The sequence below is a fragment of the Pyrgilauda ruficollis genome, unplaced genomic scaffold (genome assembly GCF_017590135.1).
Source record: "Pyrgilauda ruficollis isolate IOZ18807 unplaced genomic scaffold, ASM1759013v1 scaffold53, whole genome shotgun sequence".
Taxonomy (NCBI): Eukaryota; Metazoa; Chordata; class Aves; order Passeriformes; family Passeridae; genus Pyrgilauda; species Pyrgilauda ruficollis.
The window spans coordinates 2,470,248-2,476,247 of NW_024526933.1; the positions used below are offsets into that span (position 1 = coordinate 2,470,248).

Genomic DNA, 6,000 nt, shown 5'->3' on the forward strand with positions numbered 1-6,000 from the left:
AAACTCTGTGGGGTTCCAAACCTTTCCCTACAAATTGACTAACAAATCATAAATGAGACATCCTTGTAGCATCTGAGATCTCTGTCTCAGGTGTGCCATTGCCAGTGTGTGCTCAGGGCAGTCTGCGTAAGAGTCTCAAGTATTAGGAAGAGAGCTGAGAGCACTGTTTTTAGTTGTGGGCAGATGGAGCATCCTAAAAGATGGTATACTTCAGTCCAGACACTATTTAGCCTGGACTTTAGCTTGTCAGCTCAGTGCAGGAGACATTTCTCAGTATGAAACTAGGATTTTCCAGTCAGAGCCCATTTGCACAAGTTTGAATCCTTTTTATTTTTAATCACAGCTACTGTCTGTTTTCTTGCTCCCATGTAACACATATTTTTTATCAGCAGAAAATGGGAACACTTAATTGATCACATTGTTATTTCTATTTTCACATATATAATTGTGATATAATTGTTATCACATCGTATTTTCATTTTAATTATGTCTTCATACTGTGATTGATATGAATAATATGGTCAGCATGATTTTGTACCACAGATTGTCATCAAAAGAGATTTTCTTCTGGAGAATCTTTGGCTTGGCTATAACACTAGACATTTTTTCTCAAAAATATTAAGAAGATTCATTAAAGATAAGGTTCCATGTTTCCATGACTTGTTTCGGGCTTGTTTGGCATTCTGAACTCATTACTTTTTTGGTTGTTTTTTTTTTTTTTTTAATATTAGAGCTGATACATTTTTGAGGCACTTCTTCATATAGGGCTGTAGATATTTTGTCTTTTCTGAAATTTCTTATTCCAGACCACTGTTCTTATTTCCTTCTTCACTGATTAGCTGACTCAGATAGCATTGGGACAACTGTTTTTCCTCTCTTACTAGGCTTCTTTCTCTTCCTTTCTTCAGTGTTCTAGCATCCCATTTGGTACACTTGAATATTTTTCTGCTTTATTCTCTCTATGTGCTGCTTTACATTTTTTAATTGATTTTACTTAGTTGTGAAAACTAGAAATATTAGAGCTGTCAGCCATCTTTTGTGCATTTTGCAGTTATTCTGTAGTGCCTCTGAAAGTTCTTGTAGAGTTAATAGATGCCCTGCAAAACCAACCATTTCAAGCATGCTCATTTTTTCTTTCACTGGCTCTTTATATTCTTCAGTTTACTTTATAATTGCATTATCAAACTCTTTTTTTTTTTTTGGTTTGAAGTTCAGTAGTTCATCCTGCAAGATGTGCTAGAATATTTAATGTCACAAAAGTTATGTGTAATTACTTCATACTTTTAACTAAAAATTTAAGTTATTACTTTTTTGTGTGTTTTGCATAGGGAGTAAACTAAATAACATAAATGACGCGTAGTTTATGGGATAGAGTCTGCTTTTGTATTCCTTCTGGACTGATCATCCATCATGGGTAATATTTAGTTATTTCTCTGCAAAGATCTGTGGGATTAGAAGAGTGACTATTGACTTCAAAGAGAACTAAATGCTTTTGAACATCTTGCCTTTGACATTATTTTTGGGAATGCTTGCATAGCTGGACAACGGTCAATACCAGTCTTTGAGAAGCAGAAATTGGCCCAAGTTTTCTGCCTTTTTTTAGGGAGGTTTACAGTTTTCAATTTGCTTTATCAGCAGAGCAGCTAGGTTCTGTTCTCTGAACTGGGGGTATTAAGATTTGGAAAAACGTGTGAAATATATGTAATTTTGCAGAAGGTGTAGAAAAGCTACATCAGAAACCATTAAGAAAAATGATGATTCAGAGATGTCTGTTGTTGCCTAACCCAGAATTACTTGACACAGCACAGCCCCAGGAGTAGGTTTTATGCAAATTTCTGCACTGTTTAGTGCCTCATGACTCCACTTGCCTTGTATTTCACTTCATTTTTAGCCTGTCGACAGCATTGGGAAGGGGAATGGTTATTCTACAATCATCATTCCCTGACAGTAAAAAGTCAATCTGAGCATTTGGAAATGACACAGTAATTTCTTGACCCTCACAGCAAATCTCCCAGAGACTTTAGAGAGGCCATGGTCATGCAGACATGTCAACTTCTATACTGTAAGGCCTCATCTTGGTGTGCACTCAGTATCTGCAGTATACAAGATGACTGTCACTGTGCTGTGACTCATTGTCTGCTCTGTGGTCACTTCCCGAGCTTCAGAGAGAAGACTTTGTCCCTTTTTACCCAGTACAGGTGGTACATCATTAGAGCTTCTCCCTGTTCTCATCCCCCCAAAACTGTCCATATGACAATGAAATACTGTGTTCTGGAGAACAAAGAGAATTCAGTTGAGGAAAAATTCCTCCTCTTCCTGCATGTGAGGCCTGAAAAGCACCTAGCACTGAGGGATCAGCCTTCAGTCTGTTTGCTGCAGGCTGCTCAGTATTTTATTGCTGGACACCAAGGGACTCAACTCCTGACATGACAACCCTATTTGTGCAGAGGCTCAGCAGCCTTTCAGCAAGGCCACTGGAGAGTCCTTGACAAGGGAACTTTGCTGAGCATGCAGGCAGCTTCTGGGGTGGCAGGAATGACAGGAAGCTCTACCCTAGAAGATGGAAAATTCCATTTGCTTATCTCTCACTATTCCCTGAAGTATCATGCCTGACAGTTGCTTCTCTCATACATTATTTGCAGGTTACACCAATGCTTTCTGGAAGTCTAGAGTCAGCAGACTTGGTTTCCATGTGATGTTTACATACTCTTCTTATCACCTCAGGTATTATTTTACTTCCTTATCTTGAATGTGCTTGGTACATGAAGTTTTCTGACCTCTGTTCTTCCTCTCTCCCCCCGCCTTCTTTTCTTGGCAGCTGTAATTTCTACATTTGTTTCCGTAATAAACTTTTGTAATTTAATTGCTTCTTTTTCAGTCCTATTGTAGTTTGTACAGGTTTCTACTTGCCTGGAAAGTCCTTCCTAAAATTTTAGTTGTTCCTACAGGAAGTGTGAGTCTTGGTCTATATATCTACCCCTAATGTATAGTATATATTACTGACATTTACATTTGACCTAATGATTTGTAGGATCACATGACAGAGAAGTTATGGGGCAGGGAGGGTGTCATGCTCCCCTTTGTTTTTTTCGGATAACTTCTGTCTTTGTTACTATGTATTTCTAATTGTCTGGTTTTAAATATTTCTTTCATGTGCTCAATGTGTAACCCAATTTACTAACTTTCACTGTTTGAAAAAGATTTGTTTCTTTTTTCCAGATAAGAAACTCAACTTTTCCTTTCACACTCTTTTTCTTTACCTATTTTTGCATTATCCAAACCCACCTTTTTATTGTCATATACTGAAATGTTAGTGTCAATAGAAAAGCTCTGCAGATAGGACCCTATGTTTTCAGCGTCTGAAAATTAGGGGCCTGCCCCTAATTTGAAACTTTATGACAAATTCCCTAAGTTTATTTGGATTTTTATGTCTGTAAATGAGGCTAAATTTTCTTTTTGGATGTTACATACAGTACATGGACAGAAGAGACTATTCTGATCCTTTTCAAAATATCCACATTTAATATATCCAATATATCCACACTTGTTGACCAGTGTTGAATTGGAAAGCCATTCACTTGAATAGCCAGCAGGAGTTCAAATCTTTTTCTGCATCTGCTTCCAGAGTAAACTCTCAGCATGACCTCCGCCTCATTTTGTTCCTAGATGAATCAGTGTAGATCTGGCTTTCTCAAACTAAACATTGTTCTTTCTATGTACCTTCCCAAGTGATCCAAATTCAGAGGAAAACCTGACTTGTCATTATTTTGTCCAAATTTTATTTCAGTGCCATCTTTGTAGGCTTCATTACAGTTTTACCTGTCAATATTAATTTTGCAAAAAGCTATTGCAAAAACCACAGTTCCAATTAGGGGGACATTTTTCCAATGCCTCTTAGTTTCATTGGTCCTTGATAAGTGTAGTATAAATCTGTCATCACCTTTGGTGCTAGCAGTGTGGAGTGCTTCTGCAGGCTGGAAGGCACCAGTACCTCCATTTTCTTTATAACAAGATACTCTGAATCTCCAGCCAGGTGCAGTGCAGGTGCCACTTCCCAACACTGCTCCACTCTGCTATGCTCAACACCCATTTCTCTGACTACCCAGGAGACCCATTTACTACCCTCTCTTGCAGCATTTAATTTTCAGTCAGTTCTCTGGTATAGAATTTTCATCATATTCTAAGCCATCTCAATACATGGACACTTCATCCAGACTTCTTGTACAGTTTTTTGATGCAAGTTTTCCATACCTGTGTTTAGTTTAATTTTTCAAAAATTGCTTATTTCAGTAGCTGTTTAACCTGACCTTGGTGTTTTTTTTTTTTTTTTGGTAGGTTTGTGAAGTTTTGTTATTGTTGTTGTTTTGTTCATTAATTTCCTTGTGACAGGAGGGAAGTTTGGCTTTTTCTGAGCTATATGATGAAGTTATATGGCATAGTTCTGGGATTTGTATTTTACTAACAGTAATTATATTTTTTTCTGGGTCTGCAATGCCTCTGTTACTGGGATTTTTTTCACTCTTAGGAATCATCTTACTGTCTTGAACTCTCCATGCCACTGATTTATGTCCTTTTGTCATGCTACAAAATTTCTATAAGCCTGGTTTGTAACTTAGTTTCCTACATGTCATTGTCCTTATTTACAGTAGAATTTGTGTACTTTATTTTGAACATCAAGGAGGAAGAAATTTTTTTTTCAGGTAAAATTTTTTAATGCTGTTGTTCTTAACCTTCTTACTGAATGTTGTTTTGTCTGCCAGTTTCTTCTTCTCACAACAAACAATTCTGATAGCATGTATTTGGGCAGAATAGGCTTTTTCTTTCCTCTAGTTGTCTGATATTCCTGGTACACTTGAGCATCAGATAACAAACAGGCTTCTAAGTGCTAGTTTTGTGCTCTTCTTTTTTTCTTCTGCTTGCTTGAGGTTCATTATTTCTCCTAAATTGTTTCCAGCATGAGCATCGATGAGACAGACACAGCAAGAAGGAAGAGTTGTGCTGTTGGGATTATACTGTAGGGGACACTGCATGCTGTTTTCTGATATGATTAATCAGCTTAAATGTACAGAGCTTTTTAGACTAAAGAAATCCATTTTGAAAGGGAGTTTGCTTGGTTATGACCAAGATAGGAAGGCGAGGATTTCCCTCTTCCCATAAAGGTAGAGATTTTACCAAGGACAAGATGGAAATATTGCTAAGTAATACTAAGACATGAAGGTGGGGGAAGTAGTCAGGCCCAGCAGCCAGGCTTCGATTTGTAAGCCACAAATATGTGCATGGAGCATCTCAGGGCTTTTGAAGCCAGAGGCAAGTGTAGGCTGCAAAGGTCCTGGGCAGAGCTCTAGAAATAGAGGACTTGGCTTTTGAAGGGCAGCCCCCAAGCCCCTTTGTATACAGACAACTGCTGGGCAAATATGGCCATGGGGAGGCACGGCCAGGGAGTGCAAGAGAAGGGGCTTATCTATTGTACTCAACACATGAAGACCCCAGCACAGTGTTTAGTTTGATTGGTTTGTTTTCAAAGCTGAGGAGAATGAAGAAAACAAGCTGCGATGCCATCATGGCACAAGGCTCAAAACCTCCACACTGAGACAGCAGTGGTCTCCCTTCATGTGGATTGTGATTTCATTTAGAGGGCCTTCATACAGATAGGCAATGTGGATGAGAGGTGCTTTGCAGGGCTAAAGTAATATCAAGAAGAAATGAAAATGCTGGGAAGCCCTCTAGGAGATGCAAACATGCCTACACCAGGTCATCTTTCTGCTGTGCTGATTTTGGAGGGTCTCTGTATACGGAGAGCCCATGCAGGGGTTAGGATATGCTGTGATTTACCCAGAAAGTGCCTCTGGTAATTTCATTCCCCGTACCACTGAACAACAGCCTTGGCTATCCTGGGAGCTATCCATGGGAAGGGTTACTATTAAACACAGGTTAATTGCTTGCTTTTTTTTTTTTTTTTTTTTTTTTTTTTTTTGGGGTGGGTTTGGGGGGCTTTCGGGG

The 6,000-nt window shown here is 38.6% G+C and overlaps 1 long non-coding RNA gene across 1 annotated transcript in view; it reads left to right on the top strand.

Moving 5' to 3' along the window:
• Positions 1-6,000, top strand: part of LOC121360711 — a 70,268-nt gene that overhangs the window by 10,179 nt on the left and 54,089 nt on the right. Inside the window, exon 2 of the long non-coding RNA XR_005956246.1 lies at positions 2,643-2,724. This is a non-coding gene — a long non-coding RNA (uncharacterized LOC121360711). The remainder of the gene's footprint in view (positions 1-2,642; positions 2,725-6,000) is intronic.